Here is a 22,614-nt window from a genome sequence, read left to right on the forward strand (position 1 = left end):
CCAGAATCCCCAAACTGTAGTGATTAGTAAACTTCCCAGATTCCTTCATATCCATTTCCACTGAGAACTTTGTGGTCACAGGATAGAAGTAATGTCTGAAAGCGTTGTTCCAATTAATGACACAGAGAGTGCTGAAATATCAATGGAGAGGAACTTAAAGAAAACACAGCTAATTAATTTTCACTTGACCTCCCAGAGAGGGGCGTTTTTATTCCACTTGTACATATGAGGAAAGGAAGTTGAACAGCACTTGATTTGCACAAAGCCCAAGGTAAAGCAGGGGATCAAGAACATCTGACTGCTGGGCCCACAGCCAGCAACTTGCAAAACTTCACTGTCGTATTTCTAGGAAAGAATGCATTTATACTTATGAGGAAATCCAAACGACAACATTCCAATGTGCTCCTTCAGCAGAAGAGCGTGTGTCCAGAGAACATTAAAGGAAGAGATTAGCCTGTGGGTTTAGTCATCTCCCAACTTGGTTTCCTTTCCTTATAAGACAAAAAGAGGAATCTCATGAAAAGGCTACAGAGAGGGAGATGTCCCAAGTGTTCTCTGATCATGTTCTTTCACTTTTCTAAATAATATGTTGTATTCTTAGAACCCTTGTTCTGCCAAATAGCTCAAAGCATTTTGCAAACATTAATCAAGCCTCAGGACAGTTGTAGGTGGCCTAAATTATTATCCTCAGCTCTCAGATGGAGAAACCGGTTTGGAGAAGTTAAATCTCTAGTGCAAGGTTACTCAGAAACTCCACGGTAGACTAAGGTCTAGAATTCTTCATTCCTAGGCTGAAATCCACCCACCTTTCTGTAAGACCAACGTCATCCAACATGTCCTTCAACAAAATTTCCAACGGCTTATTCTTATTTTCATACCCAAGCTTTCCCCTTGTCTCCTTGGGCAAACTTAAAAAGCTGCCCATTACACCTTTTATAATCTTTCCTGTGATATGAAATCTAATGTTCTCACAGGTTTTACTTCCAAATAAACCCTGCAACCTTGACTTTATTCTCTCATCATACAACTTCTGCTCACACTAGGCAGGAGTCACATGTATTCGAAGGAAGAAGCAGAATACCTGCCCCCATTTCCCTTTCTTGGGAGAAGAGGTACACCAACTATTATTAGCAAAAAGAAAATATGGCTCCATGATATTTGGATAGTACTTCGTAGTTTATAAAAAAGCTACATACAGCCTATCAGCTGAACTTCACTGCAGTCCTAAGAGTTTTACAGGTAAGGAAACTCAGTCAGGCTTAAAGAGGTCATGTGTCCAAAGTCAACAGCTAGGAAGCTGTGTGTGTGTGTGTGTGTGTGTGTGTGTGTGTGTGTGTGTGTGTCTGGGGAGGTGGTGCGGAGTGACAAGAACCCAGGTCTTCTAGGGCTCAAGCACAGAATGTTTCACCCTGGTGCCAGGGAATGAATTTTCTGTTCACACTGAAGAAATTAACGTTAGCAATACAGTCTCTGAAAATAATTCACCCTCAAAGAAAATTTGTATGTTTGATAGAGTATAGTATTTCTCAGGTCTTACTATGGAACCTAGAACTACTACCGGAAAAACAGAAAGACTGTAACAAATGTAAAGTAAACTGTAATCTCTTTGGATGCAGGGACCTGAGATTTGAATGACACTGAAATGCTCTGCCACATTGCGGGCAAAATTTATTCAGGTAACCTGTACAAGCTTTGAGGTAAGAGCTATCACCTGTTTTTGAAAAGAACATGTGTGTTCTCTAGATGCTGGGTGAAGTGTTCGAAAATATTAATTCACTCAAGGGGGTCAGTAGTGTTGTCCAAATCATCTACGTCTTTACTAACTTTTTGTCTAGTTCCAGCAATTGCTGAGAAAGGAAATAGAAATTAGTTCTATCAATTGTGTTAAAATCTCCAACCGTGAGTGTGGACTTGTCTATTTGTGCCTTTGATTCCATCCATTTTTGCTTTGTATGTTTCCACTTCTTATTTTATGTCTTCCAGTAGGATAGACTCCTTTATCATTATGAAATGTCTTTCTTTATCCCTGGAAATACTTTGTCTTGAAGTCTATTTTATTTGATATTAATATAGCCATTCCATCCCTCTTATGCTTACTCCTTGGGTGGTTTATTTTTTTCTACCCAGTTAGTATCAACCTATATCATCCACTCAGAATCAATACACCTAAATTCATGTTAACATAAGAGCCTTTTGTGAATTTCATTAATTCGAGTAAGATACTGAGAGTAGGATCATCTCTGGGTGAATTAATAAGAGGAAATTTCTGGACCTAAAAAGTTAAGATCAGGTGTAGATGGCCCAGTTAACGGAATTGACCAGCTCCCTCAACCCACGTTGAAAGCTCATCTTCTGAACTCTCCATTTCTTTTCCTCTCTTTTCTCATTGAGACTCCCTCCAAGTCTTCTCACACTTTCCATTGCCATGTTTTTCTCTTTCTCTCTGAATATTAAACACTAGTCCATGACCTTGTCACCTTTGTCCAGGATCATTAAAGTTTTCTTCACTCGGACATCTCTGCCTTTCATCTCTCCAGCCAAAAGAGGCACCCAGGGAATCTCAGTGAGTCCTTTCTCCTGGGACTCTGTCCTCAATGCTCCTTTTGTTTCCTTTTTAACTCCTTGGTTTGGTAATCTTGCTTAGATGCTTCTTGAAATGGCTCACATTTTCATGCTACCTTTTCCTCCTTCACGTCCCTCCATAAACCTCACTTTTTTTCTTGATCTCCCAGGTTTTTCCTCCTTTCCAGCCACATCAACTCAACTAGATGTCTGTTTATTCAGTGTTTTGTTTATGTCTAAATCAGACAGTCAACGCCTTGAGGCTGGGGTTTCATTCTCAGAGTTCTGTGCTTTGCAAAATGCCATCTGTACTTACCACACTCTATAAATAATAATCAGGCAAAAGAATCAGTAAACTGGTGCCCGATTACTGATTAGCATAAGCACTCAACACATCGAAAGACTTGCTGCTGCTGCTGCCCCAAAAACTTTTCCTCCAAGAAAAACAGAGCAATGAAAAAGAATCTTGGAAAAGACACTTGGTCACAATTCCATTTGGACGAGGTAGAGGACAAACTGACTGTGGAAGGAAAGGCTCCCAGGACTCCTTCCCACCCTCTGTCTCATAAAAGAACGTTCATGTGGACTGAGAGCTCTTTCAGGTCTTATTACTCCTCTGTACCCAGGCCCTGGCACAGTGCCTGACATGAAGTAGCCATAGAATAGACATAGTCTTGAATTGTTGACCTGAACCTAAAGAATTAGGGGGACATTTAGCTCATTCCAGTGCCTAGCTATAGAATTAATCCTTTGAGACAGAACCTCACCCTTGACTAATCTGTAGACATATCCAATTGATACAGGAACTAGACTACTACATTAAACCATATTTAATAGTCATAATTTGATGTTCAGAACATAGAGAATGATGTTCAACAGGCTCTGGTTAAGAAGGGATGTGTATATATATATATATATATATATATATATATATATACACACACACTATATATATATATACACACATTTATATATATATATACACACATATATATATTTATATATAGCAAATGAAAATATATGAAGTATATATGAAAATAAATATATCTATAATTTCAACATAGTTCAATGAAAATATCTGATACTTAAAGGGATACATGGAATGCATGGTTAACCTATTCACGACCTAGTCTTCATAATCAGAAATTGTATCTTCTATAAAATATGGGAGATATGCTATCATCTGAGTTTTTCATGCTTCCAAAGAAATTCAAGAAATCTTCTTTCTCATCCAAACCTGGTTTTTAAGCCTGTTGTCTTGTTAAATAGGCCTCCAACATGGAGAGCTACAAGGAAACCTCCAGCTCTTTAATATTTTCACATCTTTCTCTGTCAATAAATATAAATCCCCTTAAAGGCTACTGAAAGGAAGGTCCTGTCTTTGAAGTCAGGCTGGGATACCAATTCAGGTTCTGCCATCAAATAGTTTGTGATCTTGAGCAAGTTTCTTAATTTCTTGGAGTCTCAGCTTCATAATTTGTGATTTAGGCGATAGGTGGAACTGGGGTTTAATGGTGTTACCAGACCTTTCTGGTTCATCTGAGACTATCCTGATTTTAAAACTAAAATTCTGCATCCCAGGAACCCTTTCAGTCCTGGGCAAACTGGGATGGTTGGTCACCCTATAACCCAGCAGAATTGTTATGAAGATCACATATAATGTAATAGTGCATCTCATTTAGATGGATTGCTGTCCTCAGAGTAGCATGAATGAGTGGTCAGTTTTGCTTTGCTCCATGTCTCTACAGTTCCACTTTATTCCCAGCTATGCAGGGATCACCATCTGTTCAGTGGATATATCTGTGGTTGATGAGTTAGTCTTTTAAGTCATCTCAGTAGTATGATTATTAGGCAGAAAGTAAGAATTTTGAGATTGATCTGATATAATTCATCTTCTCCTAGTCTAGTCCCCAAAATGACCCTTTAAAGAAAACCTCTGTAATCTTCTTGCTACGAAAAGTCCTTGCCAACGGTGGACTGATTCTTTTATTACTTCTGTTGGAATAATCAGTGCAATCAGAGAGGCAGAGGATCAATCAAGCTATACATTCTATCCACCGCTCTGGGGACCAGCACGGAACTGTTCTCTCACAAAGGCTTTATTTAGGCTAACTTAATAAGAACCTCTCTTCTTAAAATATAATGTGAGTTTAATGCTGATGACAAAGGTTGGACGGCAAGTGCAGAACCAAATCTTCTATGTCTTGAGAATGTTCAGCTGAAGTAGCCACTGCACAAGTTTCTCTCCCCAGGTCTGAGGTGTGCAATCCTAACAGGTATGAAATAGCTCTAGAGAGGTCTGTTTGGTCTCAGGGACTCATTCCAACTCTGATGCCTCTACCACAGATGCCCAGCTATGCCAGGCAGAATAAATGACACTAGTAGAGGCAATGCTCAGGCTGACATCAACCTTTTTCCATCTGGAAAGAATTGAAATCACCACCTCATTTTTGGTAGTTTCCTAGGGAGTAAAAGTTGTGATTTAAGAAATTGTGACTTGGAACTCAATTTAGGACAAAAGATGCCTTTTCCCCAATTACACCAGGTGGTACATACACAGCACCTTCATTACCAGCTCTTCAAGCACACATCCCTTTTCTAAGTTGGCAGGCCCTACGTGGTTGGAATTAATAAACCCAATTCTTCCTGAAACATTACATGTTCAATGTGCTGGCTGGGAGGGAGGAATTAATGAGTCTCAGTTCTTCCTTTAATTCCACTCTGCTTCCCCCTGCTTGTGAGTAAGTTACACTGGAGGTAGCAGTATGAAAAGCAAGGATTAGAAACCATCACAGTACCTGGCACATTGTGGGGGTAGTGGATGAGATGTGGTTCCAGCCCTGGCTGTGTCACTTGCTAACTGTAGGACCTTAGTGTCATTTTACCTCTTTGGCTCTATTTCCACGACTCTCAGTGAGGGGTTGGATTGAGTAATCTTCAAGGCCCTTTCCATCTCTAAAAGTCAATGAATTGTATGCTTCAGCTTCTTTTCTACTCTCTCCTTTTCTTTGTTTGTGTTCCTCTCTGCCTCTCCCTAGAAACTGAGTAGGCTGATGGGATGACTCTGGTTAGGAATGAGGTGGGGATAATGATTAAGACTGGCTAGGAAAAAACACAGATGTTTCTTTCCTCCCCTTTACTCAAGTCCTGCTCTCAACAGGAGCCTCCCCAAGGCACCATATTGCTTTGCCCTCTTCTGGAGGCTGGCTTAAAACCTAATCCCCAATATGATAGTATTTGGAGGTGGAATCCTTGGGAGGTAACTGGGTTATAAGGGTGGATCCCTCATGATTGGGATTAGTGCCCTTATAAAAGAGACCCCAGAAAGTTCTCTCACCCCTTCCTGTCATGTGAGGACACAGTGAGAAGATGGCCAGCCACCTATGAACCGGGAAGGGGCCCCTCACCAGACACCAAGTCTGCTGGCACCTTGATTCTGTTGCTTTGATTTTTTAATGCACACATCCATACCCATGAAAATATAATCAACTTTAACCTTCCATATTAGCATCTTTGAAAGGAGAAGGTGCTCCTAGAGCTAAACTTTATGCAGCATGAATTCCATCTCACACTGGAGTTTTCTTGTGGTCCATGTCAGTCTGTGATTTACTCAAGGTTTCCTTCTCAAAATGCCATTCATGGTGATCTCTGGGAATTGACCATCAGGTCAGAGGAAGATTTTAGAGACCAATCTATTATTAGCAAATCAGATGCTGACTTCACAAAGGTTTAATAAATTAAAGAACCTCCTCTGTTGCGTTCTTTCTCTTTTTAGTTCTTCTCTTGTTTAATTTTTTCCCTAATTTTGTTGTGTAAGCTTGCTTTGCAGGGCCATGTCAGTTGTGGCTCTGGGACAAAATGTTCCTTTTCTAGGCAGAGATGTTTCATCTGGAGCCAAACCTGACTTTCCTTTCAGCCATAATGTAAGCATGAAAGTATGAAAATTAACAGCACAAATTAGGTTTTCTTGCTTTCTCTAGCAACGTCAAAAGCCAGGAAAGGCAATATCAAAATGCAGTCATTCATCCTCCTTTTCTAATCACTTGATTTCAATTTCTCTTCCAGAATAAATATTTGACGCGTTTCTTCATTAGTGTGGAGCTGGAGAAAGGGCAATAACTTTGGCTCAGGTGGGTTAATATTGCTCTACCCTGGCAGTTTTGGCTTGTGGAGTTTAGTGTTGGGTTTGTGATTCCTACCAGGCTATATGGCAATGATTAAATAAAGAAGGCGATGAAGTGGCTGAGTGATGGTCCAAGGTTGGATCAGCCAAGAGCAGACATCACAGGCCAAAGCTGAGGTGTGCTGGCAGAGATGTGCTTAAGACAAAACTGTGCATCCACTGGCTATACTCACGAGCAACGGCTGTACCACCTCACCCACCAGAGACCCTCTGGCTCCTGGAAGGACTGCTGGGACATACAGAAGGGCTGGAGAAGCCTAGACTCTACTCATGGGGAATGCACACAGTTGGCTTGCTGACAGTCAGGGCGGAAAGAGCCTTGCACTGGTGGCTGTAGCCTTGCTGCACTCCCCAATCCGAATGGGGGGAACACCCTGGCCCTGCTCACTCCATGCCATAGCCTGGTGGGAGATCAGGGCCAACCAGGCCATGGGAAAAGACTTGGTCTACTCTCACTTTGCCCCAGCTTCTCCCTCCCAGATTCACTTTGTTGTACAACAGAAACTAACACAGTATTGTGAAGCAATTATACTCCAATAAAGATCTACTAAAAAAAAAAAAAAAAAGACTCAGTCTAGCTACACAGAGATAGTCTGGGGGTGGGGGGCGGACCTGAGGTGTGATCCAGGTGAGGTGGTGGCAGCCATTGCCAGCACATGCTGGAGTGGCACCATGAGAGGACTTGCAGTTCTTCTCCCAGCTGAGTGAGAGGGCTCCATCCCCACGCACTCCACGTTGCAGCTTAGCGCTGGATCGGGGGCAGACAGGTCTCAGGAGAAGACTGCTACAGAGGCAGCCCAGATCTCTGGCGGCAGCACAGCCACCTCAATTCCTGCAGGCACGATGCTCCAACCCCCAGCCCCAGTCCAGCGAATGCTTTGGCTGTACCCACTCCACATCACAGACTTGCACTAGATCTAGGACCAGCACAACAAGGGAAGGGATGTGACCTTGGGCTATGTCTGAGCAGAGCTCTGGGTGCCTACACAGGTGACACATCAGTCCTCTGTGAGCACATGGGCCTCACTTCCTTCAGCACTCCCCACCGAGGGGTAGGGCATACACTCGAGGGGAATAGAACCTGATCCGAGCTTGACCCTCAGGGCTTCTACTCCTACAACTGGGGATCACACCCCACCCCTGACAGGAGAGTGACTGCCAAGGAGCAGAGAAGAGGTCCCGCCTCACAGCCTGCACAGGCTTTATGTCTCCCAACGCCAACCAAATCCCCTATCAAGGTGATAACAGCCAGCATACCCTGAGGAGAGAAGATATGGCTGGTGTCCATATCAAAACCAGACCTCACAACAAAGACACTGGACACACACAGTCTACATGGGGATTCTCCCACATAAAAATACGCCTTCAAAACCACAATAGATAGTTGTTTCTCCTAAATTCAGAGACAGAGAAAATTAAATAAAATTAAAAGGCAGAAGAACTGTTTCTGATTAAAAGAGCAAGAGAAATCCCCTGAAAGAACAAATAATGAAATAGAGCTCACCTGTCTACCAGATCCTGAGGTCAAAAAGGTGGTAATAAAAATGCCAACTGAATTAATAAAGATTATCAATATAAATGCAGATTACTGTAACAAGGAACTAAAAACTATATAGATGAACCAATCAAAAATAGGTAATTCAATTTCTAAGGTAGAAAGCAATCTAAAAGCAATAAATAGCTGACTAAATGACACAGAAAAACAACTAAGTGATCTGGAAGATAGAACAATGGAAATTCCCAATCAGAACAGCAGACAGAAAGACAAATGAAAAAGAAAAATGAAAGCAACATATGAGACCTATGGGATAATATAAAGTGTGCCAACCTATGCATAATAGGGGTCCCAGAAGGTGAAGAGAGAAAGGGATCTAAAATGTACTTGAAGAAATTATGGCCCAAAGCTTCCCAAATCTAAAGAAGAAAACAGATATCCACATATGGGAAGCACAGAAGGACCCAAACAAGATAAACTCAAACAGACCCACACCAAGACATACTATAATTAAAATGGCAAAAGTTAAAGATAAAGAGGATCCTCAAGACAGCAAGAGAAAAACAAAGAGTCATTTACAAGGGAACCCCCATAAGGCTATCAGCCAATTTTACTACAGAAACTTTGCAGACCAGAAGGGAGTGGCATGATACATATTCAAAGTCCTGAAAAGGAAAAACCTGCAACCTAGGTACTCTACTCAGCAAGATTATCATTTAGAATATAAGGAGAGATAAAGAATTTCTCAGATAAGCAAAAACTAAAAGAATTCAGCAATACAAAATCTACCCTACAAGAAATGTTAAAGGGTCTTCTCTAAATAGAAAAGAAGCACAAATCTATAGGAAAGGTAAAATCACAACAGGAAAGGCAAATATATAGTAAGAATTGAAGGTCACTTAAATAAGTCAGTATGTAGATGAAAAAGTGATTTAAAAAATTATAAAAGCAATTATAACTACAATTAACAGTAAAAGGATAAGCATGAAGCTTTAAAATAGGATACCAAAATCACAAAATATGGGGGAGGGAAGCATAAAAATGTAGATCTCTGACAACGTGTTTGAACTTGAATGACTATCAGTTTAAATCAAACAGATATAGTTATGGATCAACAGCTATGAACTCCATGGCAACCACAAATCAGAAACATAATAGATTCACAAAAACCAGAAAGAAAGGAACTCAAGCATACTACAAAAGAGAATCATGACCACAAAAGGAAAAATAAAAAGAAGAAAAGAACAAATAAGAACTACAAAAACAACTAGAAAACAAGGACTAAAATGGCAATAAGTATATATCTATTAATAATTACTCTAAATGTCAAAAAATGAAATGCTCTGATCAACAGACAAAGAGTGGCTGACTGGATAAAAAAACAAGAACCTGCAATATGCTGCCTACAAGAGAGTCACTTCAGGGCAAAAAAGACACATATAGATTGAAAGTTAGGGGATAGAAAAAGATATTTCATGCAAATGGAAATGACAAGAAAGCAGGGGTAGCAATACTCATATCAGACAAAATAGACTTTAAAACAAAGGCCATAAAGAAAGACAAGGAAGGGCATTATATAATGACAGAGGGATCAATACAAGAAGAGGATATTACACTCATTAACATATATGCACTCAATATAGGAGCACTGAAATATATAAAGCAGATACTAACAGACCTAAAGGGAGAACTTGACAATAATACAGTAACAGTAGGAGACTTTAACACTCTACTGACATCAATGGACCGATCATCCGGAAAGAAAATCAGTTGAGCAACAGAAATGCTAAATTATACAATAGAACAGTTGGATTTAATTTTTATCTGCAGGACACTACATCCAAAAAGAGCAGAATACACATTCTTTTTAAGTGTGCATGGAATATTCTCTGGGATAGACCACATACTAGGTCACAAAACAAGCCTCAACAAATTTGAAAGTACAGAAATTATATCAAACATTTTTTCTGACCACAACAGTATAAAACTAGAAGTCAATTATAGAAGGAAAAATGGAACAAACACATGGAGACTAAACAAAGTGCTACTAAAAAACCAATGGGTCAACATTAAGATCAAAGAAGAGATCAGAAAATACCCTGAGACAAACAAAAATGAAAACACAACTTTACAAAATCTATGGGACACAGCAAAAGCAGTTCTATGAGGGAAGTTCATAGAGATACAGGCCTTCTTCAAGAAATAAGAAAAATCTCAAATGAACAACCTAATCTACCACCTAAATGAATTAGAAAAAGAACAAACAAGGCCCAAAGACAGAAGAAGAAAGGAAAAACTAAAGATCAGAGAGGAAATAAATAAAATAGAGATCAAACAAATAATTCAAAAGATCAATAAAATCAAGAGCTGTTGTTTTTTAGAGATAAACAAAATTGACAAACCTCTAGCCAGGCTCACCAAGAGGAAGAGAGAGGATTCAAATAAACAAAATAAGAAATGAAAGAGGAGAAATAACAACTGATACCACAGGAAAACAAAACATCGTTAAGAGGATACTACAAATTGGACAATCTGGAAGAAATGGACAAATTTCTAGAAACATACAGCCTGCAAATACTGAGTCAAGAAAAACAGACAATTTGAACAGACATCATTAGAAGTGGAATGGAATCTTTAATAATAATAATTTTAAAAAAACATCAAACAAAAGTCCAGGACTGGATGGCTTCACTGGGGAATTCTACCAAACATACAAAAAACTTACACCTATCCTTCTCAAACTACTCCAAAAAACTGAAGAGGAGGGAACACTCCCAAATTCATTCTATGAGGCTACCATCATCCTGATAGCAAAGAAATGGAAAGATATCTCATGCTCTTGGATTGAAAGACTTGATATTCCTAAAATGGCCATACTACCTAAAGCAATCTACAGGTTTAGTGCAATCCCTATAAAAATACCCATGACATTTTTCACAGAACTAGAACAAATAATCTTAAAAATTATATGGAACCACAAAACACTCAGAATTGCCAAAGCAATCCTGAGAAAAAAGAACAAAGCTGGGTATAACTCTTCCAGACTTCAGACTATACTACAAAGCTACAGTAATCAAAACAGCATGGTATTGGCACAAAAACAGATACATAGATCAATAGAACAGAATAGAGAACCAAGAAATAAACCCATGCAGCTATGGTCAGTTAATCTATGACAAAGGAGGCAAGAATATACAATGGAGAAAAGACAGTCTCTTCAAAAGTGGTGCTGGGAAAGCTACATGTAAATCAGTGAGATTAGAACATTCCCTCCCACCATATACAAAAATAAACTCTAAATGCAAGACATGACACCATAAAACTCCTAGAAGAGAACATAAGCAAAACATTCTTTGACACAAATCATAGCAATATTTTCTTAGATCAGTCTCTCAAGGCAAAAGAAAGAAAAGCAAAAATAAACAAATGGGATCTAATCAAGATTAAAAGCTTCTGCACAGCAAAAGAAACCATCAACAAAACAAAAAGACAACATACAGAATGCAAGAAAATATTTGCAAATGATGTGATGGACAAGGGGTTAACATGAAAATACACAAACAGTGCACACAACTCAATATCAAAAAACAAACAACCTGATACAAAAACTGGGCAGAGGACCTAAATAGATATTTTTCCAAAGAAGATATACAGATATATACAGATACAGATATACAGGCACATGAAAAGATGCTCAATATCACTAATTATTAGAGAAATGCAAATCAAAACCACAATGAGGTATCATCTCACACCGGTCAGAATGGCTATCATCAAAAAGTCTACAAATAATAAATGTTGGAGAGGGTGTGGAGAAAAGGGAACCCTCGGACACTGTTGTTTGGAATGTAAATTGGTGAAACTGCTATGAAAAACAGTATGGAGTTTCCTTAAGGAACCAGAAATAGTATTACCATATGATCCAGGAAGTCCACTCCTGGGTATATATCCAGAAAAAAACAAGAAGTCTCATTCGAAAAGATACATGCACCCTGATGTTCACAGCAGTACTGTTTACAATAGCCAAGACATGGAAGCAACCCAAGTGCCCATCAATGGCTGACTGACTTAAGAAGATGCGGTATATGTATATACAGTGGACTATTACTCAGCCATAAAAAAGAATGAAATATTGCCATCTGCAGCAACATGCATGGACCTACAGAATACTACGCTCAGTGAAATGAGTCAGACAGAGAAAGACAAATACCATATGATATCACTTATATGTGAAATCTAAAAATTAATACAAATGAATCTAGATATAAAACAAATAGATTCACAGACACAGAAAACAAACTTAGTTACCAAAGAGGGGGGAGGGACAAATCAGGAGTATAGGATTAACAGATACAAACTATTATACATAAAATAGATAAACACCAAAGATTTACTGTATAGCACATGGAATTACACCCAATATCTTGTAATAACCTATAATGGAATATAATCTGCAAAAAAAAAAAAATCACTATGCTGAACACCTGAAACTAACACAATACTGTAAATCAACTATACTTCAATTTTTTAAAAAGTGAGGAAGATGCAGAGGTGACAGGTAGAGAAGGCAGCTGGAAGGTTGGGGATTGGCTACCTTCAGCAAATAAATTAGTTGGCTGAGCAAGTATCAATAGACAAGTATATTGAGGAGAGTCAGATCCACATTTTTCACCATCTTTTCACTTTCACAAGATTTTCAAACACGGAAACTGGGAAAACTAAAAAGATACTGAGGTGTTGGATTCAAGTTGGAGGTACCAGTATAAACTTATGAATTTTTAAATACATATATATACATAGATATAGAAAAGTTATAGATATATGTAGCAATGAGCACACCAAATCCCCAGATTTTGGCTTTTAAATACCTCCTGCACTAAAAGGAGCCAGGATGCCTTAGAGGAATGGGTAGTTGTAAGGCTAGGGCAAGGAAAGAACAAGATGAGCCTGAATCCTCTTGTTGTGACAGAAAGTAAAGAAATTCCCAAAGAATGATAGGGACATGTCAATAGGATAAAGAAGTCAGCTTGAAGGAGTCTGCACTGGCCAAATCTAGGACAACTACAGCATCAAAATAAATGATGGAAATATTGGATTGAAACTCAATGAATAAAATAAGAATCCATAACTGCACCTGATACTAATAAATGAATGTATAAGTAAACAAATGAAAGAGAAGTTCTTCCTTACAGTAGAATTCCAACTGTAAAATGTGAAGGTTTGATGAATAGTATATTGGTGTAATATTCGAATATCTCCCCACAAAATACTAATTAAGTACAAAGAACAAATGGTAACTTCACAGTGGAGAACTTGGCAGACCCAAATTTGGCCAGAGGATCAAGACTAACATCACCAGCAGTGGGACAGATTGGTATAAGATAGCCTCCTAATGTGGTGCAGCATCATTTCTCCTAGCGTGCGCCGAGAAGGCAAGGCTTGAGTCGGAGGAAACATCTGACTGATCCAAGTTGAGGGTCATCCTAGTGAGTGAAAAGTCAATGCTTCTTTAAGACTGTCAAGGACACACAGCCAGGGGAGGAAGGAGGAAATGTCCCACACCGAAGGAGAACAATGAGATAATGAATGGGTGTTCCTGGAGAGGAATGAGGAAAAAGAGACGATGGGACAATTGGAGAAATTTGAATGGGGTCAGTGGATTGGAGGCTGTGTTGTGTTGACATTGATTTTCCAGAATGGAAAGGTGGTACCACAGAAGAATGTTCCTGTTTTGTGAAAGTAGACAGGGAGTATTTAGGAGTCATGGGTCATGATGTCAGAAAAAAAGACTCTCTCTCTCTCATATATATATGTATGTATATATACACACTTACACACATATATTTGCACACAGGCATATATACACATATAAGCAAATAAAAATTATATATATTTCTCAATAAATATATTTATAAATATACACATATATACACATATACATAGATACGTATGTGTGCTAGAGTTCCTAATATTAGCCTAAATAATAGAGCCCTTAGGGGAATAATCACGAAATGAATTGGTAACTTCTAATATTTTCCCCATCTTTACTTGTTGTCATTTGGATCACATGCTCACAAAACTTCATGGATCCATTCTACCTCCTCAGAGTCCCTGAAATACCCCTCTTTGGTTGTCATGTTAGAATGAAAAGCTATGACACTACTCTAGTCTTTCATTTATCTCAACATCTCAACGATCACTCAAAGCCACGAAGAGCACTGATTCACACAGCAAGTATTCAAGGAGCACTTACCATGTGCCAGCCTCTGCTCGGGTTCTTGGGCACATCAGTGAACAAGAGGTAAGATCCTCTGCTCTTGCGGTGCTTCTTCGTTAGGTGGTGATGTATGTGACATAAGGACAATGGTCTTCTGGTTGGTACCAGGTCACTCAGTTGAGACCATGCCACAACGGTGTTGAGACAGACTGTGTTCATTCTGAATGAAAGGGAAAACTGTTCATACTGTGGTACAGGCAAAACATTTGCATCAAACCAGGAAACCTCAAGAAACTCTTTTGTAACATAACCAAGTTTTCTTGGTGACCTGCATGGGCTGCACCTCTTCTCTTTCACACTGGGGGAACGCACATGACCTTCAAAACAGTCAGATGCTTCTCAGCACCAGCTGTCCCCTGAGCAGAGCCACATGCTCTGTTGTGTCTGAGGCAAATACACGTTTTCTGGGCTGAAAATCAGAACACTATGGCTTCCTCGTTGTAACTTCCAAATACATGGGCACAGGAGAGATGAGCACAAACCTTTACAAGTGCTTGGTCACTTCTGTCTTGACCTGAGGGTGGCTCTGACAGGTCCTGCTACTGGGGCTTAATGTGCTGCCAAGTAAGGAGAAGGAGCACATCTATGCCTTGGGCCCTGGACAGAGATTGGCAGTGCCAGAATGCTGCTTCTTCTCAGGGTCAGCTTTGGTAGGAGCTTGGGCCTTGCCCTTGAGCCTGGCCTCCCCCTGACCCAGCATGCCACTGGTTTAGCCAGCCTTCCTCTGCATGAGAAATGCAAGTTAGGGAGATTGCAGCAGGGGAGACGGGTGCTGGGTGAGAGACTCAGCTAAAGGCTTCTTTACCACAGTGTAGACATTGTGGTTTTGTTGGAATCACGTCCAGCTTAATGTGCATTTGGTTTTATGAAAAACCCAGGGCCATTTGCCCAGAAGTGAAATGAGTTGACCCAGCTCAGCCACAAATGATATTTTGGCTAGAGATAAGCTCCTGTAGGGAAGGGGAAAAACCTCCCTTCTCTAACTTTAAAGGCTCTCGAGGGTTTGGTGTGGTAAAAGAGGAAGAACACTGGACACCTGGCTTCTCCTGCTGCTCTGCCACCAGTGAGCTGTGTGACCGAAGGCCGGCCAGTTCGCCTCGCTGTGCCTCAGTTTCCTCACCTCTAAAATGGGTGGTGGTAAGGAACTGATGACCTCTCAAAGCCCTTCCAGCTCAAACATTCTATGATTCTACACAGGACTGTCTACAAAATTTGCGGGGCCCAGTGCAAAATGAAAATGCAGGGCCTCTTGCTGAAACGTATTAAGAATTTCAAGACAGCAACAGCATAACACGAAGCCAAGCACAGGGCCCTTTTAAGCACGGGGCCCTGCATGCCTGACCAGACAGTTCGCTCAGTAAGCCGTCCTTGATTCTACAGGTGGCCCCTCACTACCCTTTGTTGATCACATATGATGGAGCATCTGCTTAATATCGTGAGAAAAATATGGGCTTTGCAGTTAGAAAGACTTGGTCTTTACCAGAAACTAACACAACATTGAAAATCAACTATACTTCAATTAAAAAAAAAAAAAGAAAGACTTGGTCTTTAATCTTGGCCCTATATACTAGTGTGTGACCTAGGGTTCCTCACCTAATTGCCCCTTGCCTCAATTTCCTTGTGTGTAAAACAGATGCATCACACCCACTCAGCAGGAAGATTGTGAGCACGTGCTGGGATTCAGTAAACAGCATCACCAGTGTTTGAAGGTACCATTATGCACATTAAACTGAATTCCATCTGAACGAGGGTTTCATGAAGCTGTTGTTTTTTAAGGCAAGGTCATGTGCTGCTAGAGAGACTGTCAGATTCAAAACAGACTTTCTTTTTGCCAAAACAAAGTCACGAGTGGTTTTTTTTTACAGTAACTGCATCTGTGGTGTTCTGCTCCTGGACCACACACTCTACGATTTAGGAAGTCATTCCATTCCCAACTGTAAATTATCTCTTGGGCCTGTTACTTTTTTCACTTAGCTCCCATCCTTCCACTCATTTCCCCTACTATCCAGGACTGCATATGGCTTTTAAGAAAACCATTTGAGTTTCACATTTGTTTCACGGCTATTCTTGTTCTCATTTGCTTTTACTTCACATGTATCCACACGTGCAGTTTTCCCCTAATCTCCCTCCTGAGGTCTCTCTCTGCGTTAATATACTGGAAGCAGAAGTCAGCTTCCACCGGGGGAGGAAATATCATTCATTCACACATCCATCCCTTGGTTCATTCACTCACTCATTATTTTTGAGCACTTACTGATAAATTATGACCTTTGAGAAGCTTAAAAACTGATGGGAGAGACAAATGAGTGAAACTTGAAATACAAGGTAAATACTTTTATAAAGGTTGCAGGGCCTGGGCGGGGCAGGGTGGGGGAGTAGGACCCCCGTGAGTTCAGTTTTCACCTGGGTGAGCCAGAGAAGGAAACATTTGAGCTGGGTCTTGAAGGGTAAGGAGCTTCCCAGGAAAAGATGTGCCCATCTGAAAGGAATCGTGGGGCCTCACTGCTGCTTTGCCACCCCTTCACTTGTCTCTTGCCATCTCCCTGATACATTTGTTTCAGGATTGTCCTCATGTAACTCCAGCTTCACAAACTGGGCACACCTGGGCACAGGGTTTCCCCTCCTGCTCTGGTGGATAAGAAAGTGTGGAGGTGAGGCCCCTCCACCCTCCTCTTTGCCTTAGTCATGTGATTCCTCACTCCTCCCGCTTTCTTTCCTTCTCTCTTGGGGGAAGAGGTCCTTTCTCCTTCCAAAGCCAGCCCTTCCGCCGAGACTCCAATCCTATCCCACCTCCTCTAAGACTTTGCTTATTACATTTTCTCTCTCATAGCTTCCAAATCTCCTACTTTCGAGCTCCTTTCCCTCTGTCAACAAACAAGTTCCAGTCTCAGGCACAACCTAAAAACAAACACAACCTTTCTGAACCCTGCTATGCCCTCAAGCTACTGTGGTACCGACAGCCTTCCTCTCACTGACACACTTGTTGAGGAAATCGGTTTCTTCTATCTTAGCCATTACATTCTCACTGCTCCTTCACCCCATACCTCCTAGCAGTCTGGCTTTCAGGCCCTCTACCCCACGAGTCTCATCCTCAAAAGGCAGCAGACCACCACATCAATATACCCACTGGCCTATCTCCAGCCCTCATTCTTACCATTCCTGCAGTGTTGAAGCCCTTGAAATGCTACTCCATGGCATTGTGCCCCCCTTCCCCTTCTCCCGCCCGCCTCCCTCACCAGCCCCTCTCCTCTCCTCTTGTCACAGACCCCACCCCTCCATCACCCTGTATTGCCCCTTGGCCTCAGCTATATGACTGACTCCCAAACTCCGTCACTGGGCTCCCCTGCTTGTCTAAGCCTCATGCTCATCTTTCCAACTGTCTCTGTTATATTTCTGTTGAGGCGGCTCATGGACACTCAACTGCTGCACTCATTATCCTTTCCCCCAAAACTCTGTATTTCGGTAAGTGATGCTGTCATCATCCCAGCACCCAGAGTCAGGATCTGAATATGATTTATTCCTACTCCTCTCTCTCCCTTGTCTCATTTCGAGTTAGGTACCAAATCCTGTACCCCATCCTTTGGAAATCGTTCCTGACATCTTTGTTATTATCAAAGCGATGGCTTTACCTCACCCTTGGACTACTGTGGTTACCTGATAATGCACCTCCATTCTTTCCTGACCCAGGTGAACTAATCTTTCTGGAGCTTCCCCATGATGGGTTGCAATCCCCTTCCTTTCTGTATACACTTACATCTGTCTCTGGATATGAACTATTTTTTTCTTATTGGAGTATAGTTGCTTTACAATGTTGTGTTAGTTTCTGCTGTACAGCAAAGTGAATCAGCTATACGTACACATATATGCCCTCCATTTTGGATTTCCCTCTCATTTAGGTCACCACAGAGCATTGAGTAGAGTCTCTTTCTTGTGCTATACAGTACGTTCTCATTAGTTACCTATTTTGTACATAATAGTGTATATATGTCAATTCCAATCTCCCAATTCATCCCACTCTATGTCTGTGTCTCTATTTCTGCTTTTCAAATAGGTTCATCTGTACCATTTTCCTAGATTCCATATATGTGTGTTAATATACGACATTTGTTTTTTCTCTCTGACTTACTTCACTCTGTATGACAGTCTCTAGGTCCATCCACGTCTCTGCAAATGGCACAATTTCGTTCCTTCTTATGGCTGAGTAACATTCCACTGTATAGGCAGAACAGTCTTTGACATAAACTGCAGCAAGATCTTTTTTGACTCACCTCCTAGAGTAATGAAAATAAAAACAAAAATAAACAAATGGGACCTAATGAAACTTAAAAGCTTTTGCACAGCAAAGGAAACCATAAACAAGAAAAAAGACAGCCCTGAGAATGGGAGAAAATATCTGCAAACAAAGCAACTGACAAGGGATTAATCTCAAAAATATACAAGCAGCTCATGCAGCTCAATATCAAAAAAACAAATAACCCAATCAAAAAATGGGTGGAAGACCTAAATAGACATTTCTCCAAAGAAGACATACAGATGGCCAAGAGGCACATGAAAAGATGCTCAACATCACTAATTATTAGAGAAATGCAAATCAAAACTACAATGAATTATCACCTCACACTGGTCAGAATGGCCATCATCAAAAAAATCTACAAGCAACAAATGCTGGAGACAGTGTGGAGAAAAGGGAACCCTCCTGCACTGTTGGTGGGAACTGAGTATTTTTTAAATAACCTCTGATTTTTTCTATTCAACAAATTCTTGATTAGTGCCTAGTATGTGCAAGTCCCTTGGTGAGGAGCTGCAGAAAGAGGAAGATAGCGTCTCTGCCTTCAAGGAGCAGAATCCAACTTTAAGAGAAGACCATTGGGAATAAGATGGAGAATGAGGAGAACTAGAAAAGAAGAGAAAAAAAGCAAAGATGCTTTCAGAAGGAAGAGATCATAGTGTGTGTGCATGTGAGTAAGTGTGTGTCTAGAGTTGTGAAAACTAGAGGTGGTGTTTAGGAAGATTTTAATTGGGAGAAATGAGACTAGATGCTTTCAGGGGAAGAAAATTTCAACTGTGGTGTAAAGATGGGAAATTACCATGCGTGTTTGGAAAATGGTGAGTAAACCAGATTTGCTGAAGCATAGAAGTCTAGTGGGGTCTAGTCTAATTTTATCTACTTGATAAATATGGAAATCCATGTATTCCTTTAGGAAATATAGAGTAAATGTTGTAACTCAGGACTTTGGCTTGTGCTTACATAAACATCTATTTGAGTGCTGTGTATATTTGGTGAGACACACACACACACACACACACACACACACACACACACACACACACACACACTGTGTTGGGTAGTGTGGATATAGAGACCTTGCTCTCGAGAAACTCACTCTCTTGAGAGGAGGGGATAATTGCAGCTCTGTGTGGTAAACACCATTAGTACTGGTAGTAAAGATGTGTGCAGTGCCTCTGGCAGCCAGAGGCAGGGAAGGAAATTATGCTGGCATAGATTGTAAGGAAAACTATACAGATAGATAGCATTTGATTCAGGCTTTCAATAATAAGTAGAGGGCTTCCCTGGTGGCACAGTGGTTAAGAATCTGCCTGCCGATGCAGGGGACATGGGTTCGAGCCCTGGTCTGGGAAGATCCCACATACTGCAGAGCAACTAAGCCCGTGCGCCACAACTACTGAGCCTGTGCTCTAGAGACCGTGAGCCACAACTACTGAGCCCTTGCGCCACAACTACTGAGCCCATGCGCCACAACTACTGAAGCCCATGCACCTAAAGCCCGTGCTCCACAACAAGAGAAGCCACCGGCATGAGAAGCCCACGCACTGCAACTAAGAGCAGCCCCTGCTTGCCGCAAATAGAGAAAGCCCGAGCTCAGCAACGAAGACCCAACCCTGGGGTAGAGTATGACAGTTCTAGAAAGAAGTGGCAAGAAATGAGGTTGGAAAGATAGATTGGTGTTAATTTGTGAAAAGTCTTAAATGCCATATAATATAATGGAGGTTTCTAGGAAGATAAGAGTTTTACTTTTATTCATTTAATTTGTCTCCTTTTATTCAATGGTACTCATTTATAGTATAGTTCAATAAAAATAATGCTTACAAGTGACAAAGGAACATTTTCTTTATGAAATTCTAAAACTAAGCTTTGAGGTTAGCTGAACAAAAATTTTCTTATGGAAAAGAGTTCATTCCTATGTATTCCTTCCTTGATTACCAGCTAAATTCCTCTGCCCCCTGCAACTCCTCCACCTCCACCCCCACTGCCACCCAAGTCACCCAGGGTTATCCACTGAGCTTTCTGGCTGAGCTGAGCCATGAAGTACAAGGGCTGAGCTCTGGGTAAAGGTGGACCAGATCCCTCAGAGACTATAACCAGGAACTGATCACTTGTTTAGCTTACAGCTAGGTATGGGTTCTCAGGAAAGACTGGCTCTGGTCCAGGACTAATACATGATGTTTGTGGACAGAAGTCAGGGGATCACTTTTTCTAAGCCATATTCATGTTGGAAAAAATGAGTACATATTAGCATTACTTAATTCAATACTTTCCCCCCACACTCTTGCATTATGAATTCCTGCCCAACTCCCAGAATTGGGTTTTATCACCACTTCATGATCAGGAGGTTGATAATTCGCTGGAAATAACTCAGGAAACACAGGATCTCCTAAGCCTAGTTTCAACCTTCTCAACTAAGGTATCTGCCCAGAAATTATCTTCCAAAGTATAGGGGATAAAGAATATTATAGGGCAGACCCTTCATTCAGATAAAGCAAGGCTGATACCAGAGACTCTATACTAGTGGTGTTCAAAACTCTGAGTTCAGAGGACATTTCCAAATACTGGAATTTTCGATGGCACACCTAAAGGAATTAAATGGAACCCACTGTCATCATCACACTACAGTGGCATTTGTACATCAAAGTAAAAAAGATACAATCTGGGGAGACCTTCAAGATGGCACAGGAGTAAGATGTGGAGATCACCTTCCTCCCACAAATACACCAGAAATACATCTACATGTGGAACAACTCCTACAGAACACCTACTGAACGCTGGCAGAAGACCGCAGACTTCCCCAAAGGCAAGAAACTCCCCATATACCTGGCCGTGTGGCTGACATGGTCTTAGTGCTCCAGCCGGGTGTCAGGCCTGTGCTTCTGAGGTGGGAGAGCAGAGTTCAGGACATTGGTCCACCAGAGACCGCCCAGCTCCACGTAATATCAAACGGCAAAAGCTCTCGCAGAGATCTCCATCACACTGCTAAGACCCAGCTCCACTCAACAACCAGCAAGCTACAGTGCTGGACACCCTATGCCAAACAACTAGCAAGACAGGAACACAACCCCACCCATTAGCAGAGAGGCTGCCTAAAATCATAATAAGGTCACAGACACTCCCAAACACACCACTGGATGCAGTCCTGTGTACCAGAAAGACAAGATCCAGCCTCATCCACCAGAACACAGGCACTAGGCCCCTCCACCAGGAAGTCTACACAACCCACTGAACCAACCTTAGCCTCTGGGGGTAGACACCAAAAACAACAGGAACTATGAACCTGTGAAAAGGAGACCCCAAACACAGTAAGTAAAGCAAAATGAGAAGACAGAGAAAATCACAGCAGATGAAGGAGCAAGGTAAAAACCCACCAGACCAAACAAATGAAGAGGAAACTGGCAGCCTACCTGAAAAAGAATTCAGAGTAATGATAGTAAATATGATCCAAAAACTTGTAAATAGAATGGAGAAAATATAAGAAACATTTAACAAGGACCTAGAAGAACTAAAGAGCAAATAAACAATGAGGAACAACACAATAAATGAAATTAAAAATTCTCTAGAAGGAATCAATAGCAGAATAACTGAGGGAGAAAAACGGATAAGTGACCTGGAAGACAAAATAGTGGAAATAACTACAGCAGAGCAGAATAAAGAAAAAAGAATGAAAAGAATTGAGGACAGTCTTAGAGACCTCTGGGACAACATTAAATGCACCAACATTTGAATTATAGGGGTCCCAGAAGAAGAAGAGGAAAAGAAAGGGACTGAGAAAACATTTGAACAGATTATAGTTAAAAACTTCCCTA

General features: G+C 40.9%; 1 protein-coding gene across 5 annotated transcripts in view; it reads right to left on the minus strand.

Annotated features, from left to right (window-relative positions):
• Window positions 1-22,614, minus strand: part of GTPBP8 (GTP binding protein 8) — a 222,995-nt gene that overhangs the window by 147,217 nt on the left and 53,164 nt on the right. For 4 of the 5 annotated variants that reach the window (XR_013828472.1, XR_013828474.1, XR_013828475.1 and 1 more), the window contains exons 7-8: window positions 18,644-18,788; window positions 14,494-14,677 (exon numbers count right to left, since the gene is read on the minus strand). The gene's annotated coding sequence lies outside the window, so the exon portion shown is untranslated. The remainder of the gene's footprint in view (window positions 1-14,493; window positions 14,678-18,643; window positions 18,789-22,614) is intronic. The other variant, XR_013828473.1, reaches the window with a different exon arrangement.

Source organism: Stenella coeruleoalba, assembly GCF_951394435.1.
Source record: "Stenella coeruleoalba genome assembly, chromosome: 5".
NCBI lineage: Eukaryota > Metazoa > Chordata > Mammalia > Artiodactyla > Delphinidae > Stenella > Stenella coeruleoalba.